General features: G+C 33.0%; 2 long non-coding RNA genes across 3 annotated transcripts; both read right to left on the bottom strand.

Annotated features, from left to right (window-relative positions):
- Positions 1 to 1,942: 1,942 nt before the first annotated feature.
- On the bottom strand, positions 1,943 to 3,299 carry LOC149903792 (uncharacterized). Of its 2 annotated transcripts, none has more exons than XR_016457339.1 (5): positions 3,157 to 3,299; positions 2,630 to 2,864; positions 2,431 to 2,502; positions 2,233 to 2,312; positions 1,943 to 2,128 (listed from the first exon to the last, which is right to left on the bottom strand). It is a non-coding gene; the product is annotated as an uncharacterized LOC149903792 (long non-coding RNA). The 2 variants fall into 2 exon arrangements; XR_016457340.1 differs by lacking the exon at positions 3,157 to 3,299 and adding an exon at positions 2,953 to 3,126.
- A 5,837-nt stretch (positions 3,300 to 9,136) lies between these two features.
- Positions 9,137 to 11,448, bottom strand: LOC149903791 (uncharacterized). Its single transcript, XR_016457354.1, has 4 exons — positions 11,088 to 11,448; positions 10,639 to 10,816; positions 9,780 to 9,884; positions 9,137 to 9,628 (listed from the first exon to the last, which is right to left on the bottom strand). It is a non-coding gene; the product is annotated as an uncharacterized LOC149903791 (long non-coding RNA).
- Positions 11,449 to 16,495: the final 5,047 nt, after the last annotated feature.

Here is a 16,495-nt window from a genome sequence, read left to right as displayed (position 1 = left end):
ACTTAGCACCCCATCAATGGAATTTTGGGTCGAAAATGACCTTGATCGTTAGGTCCCCGTTAGGTCCTTTAAGGTCCCACAATTTTTTCGTTAGGTCCCCTTTAGTTTTTTTTAAATAATTTTTTAAATTTTAGGTATAAAAAAAAATGCACTTTAGCACCCCATCCATAGAATTTTGGGTCAAAAATGACCTCAATCGATAGGTCTCCGTTAGGTCCTATAAGGTCCCACAATTTTTTCGTTAGGTCCCCTTTAGTTTTTTTTTAAATAATTTTTTTTTAATTTTAGGTATAAAAAAGTTACACTTTAGCACCCCATCCATAGCAAAATTGGCAAATTTTATCAAAATCGTATTCTTTACCGTTAGGTCCGTATGGGCTCATCATTGAAATTGTTGAATTATTTATTTTATTAAAATTATAAAATAATAAAAACCTGCGCATGCGCCTTAGAGCATTAAGGCATGCGCACATCATACATAAACAGCGCGAAATTTAAAATGGTATCGTTTCATTTATTAAATAAATCTATTGTTCTGAGAGTGCTTATTTATTAAAAACCTACTTTTCAACAAGTTTTCAACCTAGAATTAAAATAACCTGGTATTAGTGTCAATCTATGGTGTCAATATATTTTTTGTAGCGGCCACAGGGCCACACTACGGTCGAGGTATATATTCGGAAAGAATAACATGCAACAAATCATTAATTTGATTCGGGATGACCTTCGCGTGGACACTCGAGGGGGCGGTATTCCAGTGGAACTGCAAGTGATGGCAGTTATTCGATATTAGGGCCGGCATGAGGTAGATGTGACTTGTGCTCTAGTTTTGGATATATACAATAGAAAAGCCTGTATAACGATCTATTACATTACAGATCCAAGAAGATTGTGCTGACATTCACAGAATGAGTCAACAGACACTTTCCCGTTTGTCCCGAAATGTTGCTATTGCGTTAGCTTCTAAAAGTTCGCGTTATATTAATATGCCGTCGAACTCAACCGAGGAAGCCAAAGCAATTAGGAAATTTGAGGCCATAATATGCGGGATGAAGCGTATCATTGGTGCAATAGATTGCACTCATATTAAGATACGCAAAGTGAGTGGAGAGGCTGGACAGTACTATGTTAATAGGAAGGGACATTACTCCATTAACACTCAAGTATGAACATTGTACAATAACATTTTAGTTTGATCATAGTGTATTTAAAGTAATAAATTTTCATTGTTATGTGTGCTATTATGTGTTTCTAATTTATAATAATATTGATGACAATAATTACAGGTAGTATGTGACTCTGACCTTAAAATCTGCGATATTGTGTGTCACTGGAGAGGAAGTACACATGATTCCCGCATATATAGAGAAAGCTCAATAAAGCGGAGGTTTGAGGAGAATGAATTTCATGGGAAGCTGATTGGAGATAGCGGGTATCCTTGTACTTCGCATCTTCTAACACCAATATTAAGACCAAGGACACAGGCAGAAGAAAGGTACAACCTGAGTCACATACGAACGAGGAATACTGTAGAGCGTTGCTTTGGGGTGTGGAAGCAAAGATTCCGCATACTCAACGAAACAATGCGAGGGTCTCTGCAAGTGATCAAGACCACTATTGTTGCTTGTGCAGTTTTGCACAATTTAGCAATACTCTTTAATGAGTCTATTTTAAATCAAGGTATTTGTGCAAACTAATATGTAAACAAAGTATATTTAATAATGCCAATACATAAAAAATAAGCATATTTTAATTCTTTATTTTGTATTTTTCTAGATCCTTCAGGCCTTGAAAATCAATTATTAATCGATCCAACTATCCCTGATAATATAGAAGATGAAGACGAAAATATAAACAGGGCCATTTATATTGAAACTTATTTTAATCAATAAAAACCATATTTTATTATTTTTCAAAATTTATTTTTTTTAAATATTTCTCCTCTAATGCAAGTATTTGGAGCTTCTTCTCGTGAAGCTCCCTCTCTTGTTCTATTCTTAATAGGTGAAGCTCCCTCTCTTGCTCTATTCTTAATAGATGCAACTCTTGTTGTTGCTTCATTAATTCCTCCCTGCTTTTTTTTGCAAGGAGGAATAATTGATGCTCGTAATTGGAATTTGATTTCCCACTGTAAAAATAACATAAACATTAAACATTATTTCACATAAATCACAGCTGAACAATAAGCACAGGAAATTTCATGAAATTCTATTTTCAACATTACATACTTACGTTTTTTTTGGTTTAGCTTTGAAAATATGATGTGTAGGATTTATACGTGGCAATTCAGTGGAGAAATTTGGCAATTCAGGCTAAAAATAAAAAAATAATAATTATTTTAAAATAATATAAATTTTATTTATAATACTGATATTTTTGTATAACATAACTGATAAAAATATTATACAAATTATTATATAATATGATTACCTATGCATGTGCAGTGCTTTCATCATTTTCATTCAATTTCAATGTATCATCAGCAGACTCCTTAGTAACTTCCTATAAATATATAAAATATAATTACTCAATCTCACAATAAAAAACTATATATGCATAGCGCTATTATCCCTTAATGGATATTCCAAATTAAGGAATAATAGCAGTAGAAAATGTAAAAAATATAAACCTGTTGGCCATGTGTTGCATCGCTATCGAAAGGATTGTTATCAACCACAAACTCATTAGGAAGAGCTGCTATAAGCTCTTGATCTTCAGGCGGAGGACTTGGTGGCGGAGGTCCCCCGCCTGTCATGTTTCTTGCCGTTCTAAATTTGTGTTCCGAAGCCTTAGCTTTCTTCAAATTCCTCCACTGATTTTGTATTTGGCTTAAGTCCCTTTTATGGAGTGAAATGATATTATAACTGAAATATAAATACAATAATAATGTTATTACACTGTAACAATTTATTAAATACAAGAAACTGTTAGAATAAGTAAAACTAAAATAACCAAGACAAAACATCTTCCCATGCAAGTTTTTTTGCTGTATTTGTATTAGTCGACGTATCCTTATTCTCTAATATAATATGTGCTCGCTCGAGCACTAATTATTTTCGAAGCACTTTCTAAAGAGCAATATATATTTATTAATAAGCATTAAAACATGTAAGGAAATAAGTACATTCTATTAGATTTCTTGTGTACATTACGTACCTTATCCTCCTCACTCCAATTCGTCGAACGAGAACGTTTATTGATCATTGAACTCATTTTAAATTAAAACTGAATTTGAATTTATCAAAAATCTCAAATCTGTACAAATGTTTGAAATTTGAAAGTTATCAATATCCTGTCAGTTAAACCGTTAAACGTCATACAAAATAAAGTCTACCATTCATATTTGTCAAAAAGTACATTTTTAGTCAAGTTTTACGTGAATAGCGGGCTTTATTTCGATAATGTTACTAGAAAAAAATACATAATTATATTGACGTAACTTATAGTCTGTCCACTATAAGAGCGTTTTCACATTATCCGATCCGATATCGGATATCGGAAGCCGATAGCCGATATCCGATATCGGAGGGAAGTAAAATGTATGAAATATGTGTCTGTCTTTCACATTGTCCGGTCCGATATCGGATATCGGAGCCGACACCGATATTCCCAGTGGCTATCGGACGATAATGTTCAGTGTTGCCAACTCAATTTTCGAAAAGGCAGTATACCAACAGCAAAAAAGCACTAGTTTGTGTATTTTCAGTCTTATAGGGCGCTCAATCTTTAAAAAAATTCTTTGCTTTTAACCTAAAACCCTTTCTATTAAAAGAAACCTTTTTTTATTAAGAAAACACACATTTAAGTATTTATAGACATTTAAAATACGATTTATACGGCAGGTATTTTTATTTGTCGTATTAAAATATACGGCAATTGGCTGAACTGAAGTAAACAAAAATATATTACGTTCTTAAATTCAAATATCTATCTTCGAAAACATTAGTGTCTATCATCTTTATTTTATCTCATTCTGCCTCGCTCCTCCTCCAACTCGGATGTTGGTTGTGCTGTTTATTGTATTGTTGTCATTGAGTGCTTTGTTTTTAACCGACTTCAAAAAAAGGAGGAGATTTCACACCGATTTTATTTTTATTTTGAATTTACAACAAAGAATACAAAGTTTGAAAACTCTTAATTCTAAAATAATTGTTTATGAGAATAAAATAATTTATGTATCTTTACTTACAGGAAATTACAACAATCATATTACAAATATATTTGAACGAGTGACAATATTATTTTAGGATATTACAATGTAATAAGAAAAAGAAAAGAAAATGTGAACAAAGATTGTATCACTTAATAAATTTATCATAGGCACTACATGTACTTTTATAAATGTATGTAGTGAAAAAATGACTAAATGACTAGGTACGTCTTGCTAAAAATACATTTAATAGATTTTGAAAGGTATTTACTAATATGTATTACTAAAACTATTAACTAATACTAGGTTGTAGTAGGTATTGATATAAATTTATTTAATTTATAATGTGTTAACATAAGTATAATATTATGTTATACAAATGACCGATATCAAAACTATTAAGTAAATAGCACATCTAAATAATATGCAGTAATTTGTGATATCAAATCTTTTTTTACATTTTACTTTTCTTTTTTGAAGTTGTTTTTCTTTATCGTAGTTATTTTTAATGTAAATGTAAAACAATGATTTATAACATTTGATTTTTTTTAATTATACCTTTTTTTATCAACTGGCAATTTAGTTTAGTTTTCTCTAAAAATTTCTGGCAACACTCATGATGATATCGGAACGATTTTATCGGACAATGTGAAAGGGCAAATTGTATCCGATATCGGATATCGGCTATCGGCGTCCGATATCCGATATCGGATCGGATAATGTGAAAACGCTCTAAGAATTGCTTTTTGACAGCTCGACGGGTGATACCAGAAGTGATGTTCAAAAGATTATCGATTGTGATACCATTTCAATTATAAATTAAAAATATTATCATAAATCGAATCAGGTACGTAAATAATAATTACAACGTAAACGTACTAATAAGATATGTAATAATAAGACCACATATCTATGCATTGTATGTTAAAACTAAATTAAACTAATATTTTATTATTTATTGGTTTCTATCTTACAATTTGGTTGTCTTTACGTTTAAATTATATAACATAATATAAGAGTTTTTCTGCATCGGATATATTTTACAGAGTATTTCTATCGATTATTATAATCTATCGACCCATCATTGAATAATTCTGTGTAGACATCACTAAGTGGGCGGGACCTGTCCATGAAGAACGATAATTATTTGTATGACATTTAAACATAGACAATACAATCCTTCATAGGCGTGAAGCTGTCAAAAAGCAAATAATATAATGGACAGAGTATAGTTGAGAGACTGCTGAGATAGGTTTATAAGTACCTAAGATTATTTTAATCATTGTTTAAGGAGTTGAGAGTTATTTAACTGAGAGGTGTTTATGCAACAGATCAGTCAGTTTTTATAAGTAAGGCTGGTAATTTTTTACGACATCACATTAGAAACCTCAAAAATAGCAGTACTTCTCCACTATTTAATGGATGTTATTATACATATAAACCTTCCTCTTGAATCACTCTATCTATTAAAAGAAACTGCATCAAAATCCGTTGCGTATTTTCAAAGATTTAAGCGTACAAAGGGACATAGGGACAGAGAAAGCGACTTTGTTTTATACTATGTATAATATAATAATGATAGTGATAGCACAGTATTACAATATTATTTCCTACAGTAAGGAAACGCCTTTGATGTCGCGCGATGCCGCCGCCAGCGTAGGTACTTACGCTGCCACACGAAAATACGCTAGGGTTGCAACAAATGGGAAATAAAACAATTGTGATTATTAATATTATGATGAAATCATTTATTCATATGTACATTCAAAATAATTGCGATTATTAAATCTGATGTAATCATTTGTTCATAAATATATAATTACAGATATTGCACTGCTAAATATTATTTACGTGGACACTTTATTTTTGGATGTTCTTAATTGTATATTATACCATTTAAGAAGTAATGCATTCGCATTGGGATGTACAATCTGATTAGAAAATAATGAGGACAACATATACATAGCTTTGATTTTAATTCAACAGATACAATTATTAATACAATCTTTCTGAAATATTGTTTCCTTCTGGGATTTCAATGTAGATTTACATCCGTAAACGGAACAGTTTTTGCGCGCCATAATAGAATATGTAAGTACCTATGTATAATAAAATTATTACACAAAAAATACGACTGCGTCGTCCTTTCGCGATAGTTAATGCAAACTCAGCGTGATTGCATTAAGCGGCCCGCGTCGCCCGACCCCCCGCCAGTTCCCCTCCGTTTCTCTGCACAAGTACATTCGTCGCCATACTGTAGGAAATATGGTGATACTGTGGTGATAGTCCGGCTAACGAAAGATAAGACTGGAAAAGGCGGCAAATTCAAAAAATCATCATATTAAGGTAACCTAATGGTAACTTAGGTTATAGTTGGAAATAAAGTTTTGATACTTTAATTTATTATTACGAGCTTTGTTTTTTTGAGAGATTAACAACCTCTACAAACTCTTCATCTATATAATATTATATATATGTAATCTGGTACAGTTATCTGATACAGATAAAAAAAAGAACAGCTAGTGAAAGTAATAAAAAACATAATAAAATACAATTAAATTTTGTTTAATCAATATAATCATATTAAATCTAAAAGCCGCGTTCAGCCGCGAATAAAGAATAAGAATCACTATCATTATCAGCTCTGACATCATTAACTCTTCCATTTCTGCAGTTATTCCATCTTGTTTTTTTTGTACTGCTCTTCAACATGAATAACATGGTTCGGTCCATGGACGTATAAAAAAAGACGGACGCCGTATTACGAACAAACAACGTGAAGCCACCGTAGTAAGCTAGCGATCGTGTAAAGACAATGAACACGCACACACTCTCACCATAGTAAGCTAGTCGGCCGCCATTACGTCGTGAACTACCGACTGATTAACTGCGTCACTGTTTCACAAAAAATATTTAAAATGCCGTCTTGCGTGGTTAAATGGTGTCGCAACAGTACAATTTTAAATAACAAAACACAAGGGATTACATTCCACAGATAAGAAAGTTATTTCTTTTATGTTTTAATGACAAAATTATTACGGCAAAATTTATAGAAAAAAATACAGCCGCCATTGTCATCAACACAGCTGTTGCCATGGCAACATGGCACACAAACATGGATGTGTCGCCGCCATTACTAGGCTTCACTCAATGTTTAGGCGATATACCGTCCGTCTTTTTTTATACGTCCATGGTTCGGTCATAGAAGAAATCTCGTTGAGATACTGATTTTGTGTCTTTAAACATTTTGAACGGACAGATCGTTCAATTTTATATTGTTGCTTTAATAGTTTATAACTGGATTACTGGTATCATCCATGCAAAATAATAATAATAATATTAAACAAATCATATAATGTGCAATGCAATCAAGATGAAAAGTATCAAAATATCAAGTCACACTGTGTGTTTTTCCTTGAAAACTACATCTCTTTCAAATTGTTTCTTTTTAAATTTATTAATCATAGTTTAAAGTTTTCGTCATGTTTTCAACTCAGTTTTCAATTATTAGAAATCACTAAAATCCTAAGCTAAAATCCTCTGAACAACGATCATATGGAACTGCCATATGCATGTACTTTTCCTGCATACCTAAGTAAACAAATCGGGGTACAAACATGGCGGGCTAGGGACGTTCACTTGTTCGTCTAGTCGATAATATTGTATCGATTGATGATAGAGTTAAGAATGGGTAATTCAGGTAATAAGAATTTTGTCTTTTTGAATGATAAGTATGCAGTAGGTGCTTACCTAGTAAGAGGTACTTCTTTCAACAAAATAAAAAAGATAACTACTTCTATCGGGCAATCGTTACTCGGTAATTCGTGATTCGGATTAACCATTTTGCAATTGTACCTACCTACTAGGGATAGCTGTAGCACAGTATTACCACAGTATTACCATTATTTCCTACAGTAGTGCGACGAATGTACTTGTGCAGAGAAACGGAGGGGAACTGGCGGGGGTCGGGCGACGCGGGCCGCGTAAAGCAAACACGCTTAGTTTGCTTTACCTAGCGCGAAAGGATGACGCAGTCGTATTTTTTGTGTAATAATTTTATTATACATAGGTACTTACATATTCTATTATGGCGCGCACAAACTGTTCGGTTTACGGATGTAAATCTACATTGAAATCCCAGAAGGAAACAATATTTCAGAAAGATTGTATTAATTGTATCTGTTGAATTAAAATCAAAGCTATGTATATGTTGTCCTCATTATTTTCTAATCAGATTGTACATCTCAATGCGAATGCATTACTTAGTTAAATGTTATAATATACAATTAAGAACATCCAAAAATAAAGTGTCCACGTAAATAATATTTAGCAGTGCAATATCGGTAATTATATATTTATGAACAAATAATTACATCAGATTTAATAATCGCAATTATTTTGAATGTACATATGAATAAAGATTTCATCATAATATTAATAATCACAATTGTTTTATTTCCCATTTGTTGCAACCCTAGCGTATTTTCGTGTGGCAGCGTAAGTACCTACGCTGGCGGCGGCATCGCGCGACATCAAAGGCGATTCCTTACTGTAGGAAATAATATTGTAATACTGTGGTATTACCATATTTCCTATAGGAAATAATATTGTAATACTGTGGCTGTAGTGTGTAATCAATACATTTTGATATTTTCGTTCTGCAGTTTTATATGAAACAGCTGATTTTTTTCGCGATTGACAGGGTTTTCTTTATATACCTATGTATCCTCACTAATCCTATCCTATCACTTCCTACTAATATTATAAATGCGAAAGTTTGTGAAGATGGATGTGTAAGTTTGTTACTCTTTCACGCAAATACTACTGAACCGATCACAATGAAATTTAGCACACATATTGAGGGTAATTTGAATTAACACATAAGATAGGTTTTATAATATTATAAATGCGAAAGTGTGTATGTATGTATATTCCGTTTTCACGCTAAAACGGACAAGCCAATTTTGATGAAATTTAACATCGGGTTTTATTTGACCGGAGCCATCCATAGGGTACTTTATTTATTTATTTATAAGCTTTATTGCACACAAACAGAAAATACAAATTTTACTTAATAGGACATATTTAGTCAAAAGGCGGCTTTATTGCTCCAAGCAATTTCTTCCAAGCAACCCATTCGATCATAAGAGCATTCTTTACCCGCGACTTCGTTCGCATGTACGAAAATAAAAAAGAGCAGAGCCGCTGGCTAAAATACATGTGAGTGACTCAAGCAGATGTTCAAGGGCAAGTATAGTTAAATAACAAACACAATTTTTTCATAAAATAATTTATTTAAGTTATAGTGGTTACTATATATGTTTAGGTACATGCGACAGTAGTCACAGATGCGGCAAATGAGCTTGGCCATATACAGTGTGGAAATTTGTTGACGGACCACTTCATTTAAACATTTAATTTTCTTTCTCTGTTTCTCCACTTTTTCTTCTATTTTTTTCATTCTTCGAGTGCTGAAGCCTAAAACATTAAATAAATTTTAATTATTGATAATTATACACATGAATCTCAGCATGTATGACTAAGACTATGAAAAAGTTACGTATTGAAGTTCCCTTTTTTTAAACAAGAATTATTTCATATAGGTTTTCTATTCAAGAACTGCTCTTACCAATTCAAGATCCTTGGCATCTTGTGGATGTGAATAACCTGAGCATGATGGTTGATCAGTAGTATTTGATATGTCAATTAAAGCAAATTGAGATGGATGGTCTGCCTGAAAGAGATAAAAATGTTACATTAGATATGGTCCCAAGTAATAATAAATAGATTGCTACAGAAACATGGACTCAATGTTTGGTAAATTGTAAAACTTTTAGTATTTTTTTTTTTATTAAAATAATTTATTGAACAAACATAGTGTATTATATACTTATGGAAAGTGTAGCTTTCCAACAACGAAAGAATTAAAAAAATTGGACCAGTAGTTTTGAGGTCTTTTTGTGCATACACAATCAAATCTTTCCTTTTTACAATATTAAGTATAGAAAAAGTTTGAGACGATGTAATAAAAGTTTCACTTTAAAAGATTTTAATAATGTAGGTAATATCTTAAAAACTAAAAAATAACTCAGTAGGTTTTAAGTACCAGTCATCACACCACTTGTCTCATGACAGTCTAGGTCTCTAGAGCATTATGTCAAAAAAGATATTGTGAAGCATATAGCAATTAGATTAATCGGTCAACAGTAAGGGGGTACAATTTCAATTACTACCTTGTACCTAAAAAAAACAAACAGGATGAGCTAAATAAAAGCTGAAGAGTTTGTTTGTTTGTTTGAACGCGCTAGTCTAGGGAACTACTGGTCCGATTTGAAAAATTCTTTCGGTGTTAGATAGCTCATTCATCGAGGAAGGCTATAGGGTATATAATATATATCACCACGCTTCGACCAACAGTATTGGAGCCACGGGGGTGAAACCGCGCGGAACAGCTAGTTGTTTAATAAAAAGATTGATGAATTATTTACCTTTGCAAATACTGTTGGGATAGCATCATCTCTCAATCAAACAATGTTTAAAGTCTTATTAAATGCGCTCTCTTCAAAGTGCAATGAGCACACATTAATGTTTTTAGTTCCTGGCCGGATATTTTCTATGCCAATCTTTTCCAACCATGCCTTTCGCCGGGATTCGTTACTTGGTAAACTAAAACGAGAAAATATACAACAATATATAACTTCGCACGTAATTAATAAACAAATTAATAATTTATCGATAAGGTGTTTATGCGATGATGTTCGACACTAGCACTCATGTTTATGTTTTCGATGCAAATGAAATAAGGAGAATATTGCGGGTTTCTACAGCTCATAATAACTAAGACGATTAAATGTAAAATGATTAAAAGATTTCTATACACTTGATAATAAATACACTTTAATATAAGCAACAATTTAACAAAATGTTAGCCACTTACCGTTGAAAGGTTAGATTCGGCCTGTTTTTGCTTTGGCATAGGCCACAACCTACTATAGAACACTTCATGGTACCTATTATTATTTTCAATTATACTTATTACACTCGATTATGGTCGAAAAACACTGGAAAATCATAAAAATTTCACAATTACATCTTCTCACATGTAAACAAAACCGTATACTAAGATGGCGTCCGCGCAGCAAAGGTACATCGATGCCAATGAAGAGAGCGCTAATAAAAAGAGTGTAGATGCTTTTTCTAAGGTAAAACCACTGTTGTGAGAAAGAGATGGGTATATCATTATTATTTCCGCGTCAAATTGAACAATTACGGCAGTTCCATAGGATTCTTTGTTCTGAGCTAAAATCGCAGAAAATAAAATCACTTTGACAAGCTTTGACACATCAACAACTCAGGTTTTAATGACAGTTAACTGTTAAGTGTTGCCAAATAAATTTTCGAAATAAAAAGCCAGTCTCATCTTTCGAACCAGACGTGACTAGTATAGATTTATTTATTGATTTAATAAATGAAACGATACCAATTTAAATTTCGCGCTGTTTATGTATGATGTGCGCATGTCTTAATGCTCTAAGGCGCATGCGCAGGTTTCAATTATTTTATAACTAGTGCCCCGGCTTCGCCCGTGGTACATATTTAGTATCCTATATCCTTCTCCTGGCTCTAAACTACCTCCCTGCCAATTTTCAGCTAAATCGGTTCAGCCGTTCTTGAGTTATAAGTGGAGTAACTAACACGACTTTCTTATAAATATATAGATTTTAATAAAATAAATAATTTAACAATTTCAATGATGGACCTATACGGACCTAACGGTAAAGAATACGATTTTGATAAAATTCGCCAATTTTGATATGGATGAGGTGCTAAAGTGTAATTTTTTTATACCCAAAATTAAAAAAAAAATATTTAAAAAAAAACTAAAGGGGACCTAACGAAAAAATTGTGGGACCTTATAGGACCTAACGAAGACCTATAGATTAAGGTCATTTTTGACCCAAAATTCTATGGATGGGGTGCTAAAGTGTAATTTTTTTATACCTAAAATTTAAAAAATTATTTAAAAAAAAACTAAAGGGGACCTAACGAAAAAATTGGTGGACCTTAAAGGACCTAACGGGGACCTAACGATCAAGGTCATTTTCGACCCAAAATTCCATAGATGGGGTGCTAAGTTTGCACTGGTATAATATAGCACACTTATAGTAAAGTAAAGGACCTTACATACTCCTTTCGTAGCAATTTCAACTCGATACTGACAAAAAGCCACCAGTGCAAACTTAGCACCCCATCTATGGAATTTTGGGTCGAAAATGACCTTGATCGTTAGGTCCCCGTTAGGTCCTTTAAGGTCCACCAATTTTTTCGTTAGGTCCCCTTTAGTTTTTTTTTAAATAATTTTTTAAATTTTAGGTATAAAAAAATTACACTTTAGCACCCCATCCATAGAATTTTGGGTCAAAAATGACCTTAATCTATAGGTCTTCGTTAGGTCCTATAAGGTCCCACAATTTTTTCGTTAGGTCCCCTTTAGTTTTTTTTTAAATATTTTTTTTTTTAATTTTGGGTATAAAAAAATTACACTTTAGCACCTCATCCATATCAAAATTGGCGAATTTTATCAAAATCGTATTCTTTACCGTTAGGTCCGTATAGGTCCATCATTGAAATTGTTAAATTATTTATTTTATTAAAATCTATATATTTATAAGAAAGTCGTGTTAGTTACTCCACTTATAACTCAAGAACGGCTGAACCGATTTAGCTGAAAATTGGCAGGGAGGTAGTTTAGAGCCAGGAGAAGGATATAGGATACTAAATATGTACCACGGGCGAAGCCGGGGCACTAGTTATAAAATAATTGAAACCTGCGCATGCGCCTTAGAGCATTAAGACATGCGCACATCATACATAAACAGCGCGAAATTTAAATTGGTATCGTTTCATTTATTAAATCAATAAATAAATCTATACTAGTCACGTCTGGTTCGAAAGATGAGACTGGCTTTTTATTTCGAAAATTTATTTGGCAACACTTAACGTGCTGGCCACGGACAATTCGCTATAGCGAAAATTCGCGCGGCGCGACTGGCGGCGCGTCTTGCGAATGAATCAAATGTATGGAAATGTACTGGGCATGCCACGCGCAGCGGCGACCAGCGAGACGACCGGCGAATTTCCCCGAGCGAATCGCGCGGCACGACTAGCGATCGAAACAAATGTATGAGTTATTACGGTGCAGGCCACGGAGTCGAGCGGCAGACGCGGCGACTACTCCCGGAGCGAACTTAATTTAAAATAGTTTGTTTTTTTTTTCGCGAAAATGGAGACGGAAGCTTTTATTGCAGAAATTCTAGCTAGACCAGCTATTTGGAAGTCTAGCCACCCGCAACATAATTTTTCATCATGCCTATATTTTTCATATTTTTGGTGGAATTCTCCGTCTGTAACACGATTTCTATTTAATTCGTGTACTCCACTATATCTTCCAAACATTAAATCTTGAGCAAAAAAGCTGCTACTCTCCAAACAACGTCGAGCTAACTTTGATAAAGCTATCTCGTCTCCTCGTCTACACTGGTCGCGGCGGCGAACGCAACTGCCCGTGGCGTGCTTACCGCGCCGCGCGACTTGCCGCGCCGCCGGTCGCGCCGTCGGTCGCGCCGCCGGTGTCCGTGGCCAAGGTGTAACAGTTAACTGTCATTAAAACCTGAGTTGTTGATGTGTCAAAGCTTGTCAAAGTGATTTTATTTTCTGCGATTTTAGCTTAGGATTTTAGTGATTTCTAATAATTGAAAACTGAGTTGAAAACATGACGAAAACTTTAAACTATGATTAATAAATTTAAAAAGAAACAATTTGAAAGAGATGTAGTTTTCAAGGAAAAACACACAGTGTGACTTGATATTTTGATACTTTTCATCTTGATTGCATTGCACATTATATGATTTGTTTAATATTATTATTATTATTTTGCATGGATGATACCAGTAATCCAGTTATAAACTATTAAAGCAACAATATAAAATTGAACGATCTGTCCGTTCAAAATGTTTAAAGACACAAAATCAGTATCTCAACGAGATTTCTTCTATGACCGAACCATGTTATTCATGTTGAAGAGCAGTACAAAAAAAACAAGATGGAATAACTGCAGAAATGGAAGAGTTAATGATGTCAGAGATAATGATAGTGATTCTTATTCTTTATTCGCGGCTGAACGCGGCTTTTAGATTTAATATGATTATATTGATTAAACAAAATTTAATTGTATTTTATTATGTTTTTTATTACTTTCACTAGCTGTTCTTTTTTTTATCTGTATCAGATAACTGTACCAGATTACATATATATAATATTATATAGATGAAGAGTTTGTAGAGGTTGTTAATCTCTCAAAAAAACAAAGCTCGTAATAATAAATTAAAGTATCAAAACTTTATTTCCAACTATAACCTAAGTTACCATTAGGTTACCTTAATATGATGATTTTTTGAATTTGCCGCCTTTTCCAGTCTTATCTTTCGTTAGCCGGACTATCACCACAGTATCACCATATTTCCTACAGTATGGCGACGAATGTACTTGTGCAGAGAAACGGAGGGGAACTGGCGGGGGGTCGGGCGACGCGGGCCGCTTAATGCAATCACGCTGAGTTTGCATTAACTATCGCGAAAGGACGACGCAGTCGTATTTTTTGTGTAATAATTTTATTATACATAGGTACTTACATATTCTATTATGGCGCGCAAAAACTGTTCCGTTTACGGATGTAAATCTACATTGAAATCCCAGAAGGAAACAATATTTCAGAAAGATTGTATTAATAATTGTATCTGTTGAATTAAAATCAAAGCTATGTATATGTTGTCCTCATTATTTTCTAATCAGATTGTACATCCCAATGCGAATGCATTACTTCTTAAATGGTATAATATACAATTAAGAACATCCAAAAATAAAGTGTCCACGTAAATAATATTTAGCAGTGCAATATCTGTAATTATATATTTATGAACAAATGATTACATCAGATTTAATAATCGCAATTATTTTGAATGTACATATGAATAAATGATTTCATCATAATATTAATAATCACAATTGTTTTATTTCCCATTTGTTGCAACCCTAGCGTATTTTCGTGTGGCAGCGTAAGTACCTACGCTGGCGGCGGCATCGCGCGACATCAAAGGCGTTTCCTTACTGTAGGAAATAATATTGTAATACTGTGCTATCACTATCATTATTATATTATACATAGTATAAAACAAAGTCGCTTTCTCTGTCCCTATGTCCCTTTGTACGCTTAAATCTTTGAAAATACGCAACGGATTTTGATGCAGTTTCTTTTAATAGATAGAGTGATTCAAGAGGAAGGTTTATATGTATAATAACATCCATTAAATAGTGGAGAAGTACTGCTATTTTTGAGGTTTCTAATGTGATGTCGTAAAAAATTACCAGCCTTACTTATAAAAACTGACTGATCTGTTGCATAAACACCTCTCAGTTAAATAACTCTCAACTCCTTAAACAATGATTAAAATAATCTTAGGTACTTATAAACCTATCTCAGCAGTCTCTCAACTATACTCTGTCCATTATATTATTTGCTTTTTGACAGCTTCACGCCTATGAAGGATTGTATTGTCTATGTTTAAATGTCATACAAATAATTATCGTTCTTCATGGACAGGTCCCGCCCACTTAGTGATGTCTACACAGAATTATTCAATGATGGGTCGATAGATTATAATAATCGATAGAAATACTCTGTAAAATATATCCGATGCAGAAAAACTCTTATATTATGTTATATAATTTAAACGTAAAGACAACCAAATTGTAAGATAGAAACCAATAAATAATAAAATATTAGTTTAATTTAGTTTTAACATACAATGCATAGATATGTGGTCTTATTATTACATATCTTATTAGTACGTTTACGTTGTAATTATTATTTACGTACCTGATTCGATTTATGATAATATTTTTAATTTATAATTGAAATGGTATCACAATCGATAATCTTTTGAACATCACTTCTGGTATCACCCGTCGAGCTGTCAAAAAGCAATTCTTAGAGCGTTTTCACATTATCCGATCCGATATCGGATATCGGACGCCGATAGCCGATATCCGATATCGGATACAATTTGCCCTTTCACATTGTCCGATAAAATCGTTCCGATATCATCATGAGTGTTGCCAGAAATTTTTAGAGAAAACTAAACTAAATTGCCAGTTGATAAAAAAAGGTATAATTAAAAAAAATCAAATGTTATAAATCATTGTTTTACATTTACATTAAAAATAACTACGATAAAGAAAAACAACTTCAAAAAAGAAAAGTAAAATGTAAAAAAAGATTTGATATCA

This window comes from Colias eurytheme, chromosome 12 (assembly GCF_061535395.1).
Source record: "Colias eurytheme isolate Ceu_HAF_F1 chromosome 12, ilColEury1 Martin Lab GWU primary, whole genome shotgun sequence".
NCBI lineage: Eukaryota > Metazoa > Arthropoda > Insecta > Lepidoptera > Pieridae > Colias > Colias eurytheme.
This window is presented reverse-complemented; position numbering and strand designations above follow the sequence as displayed.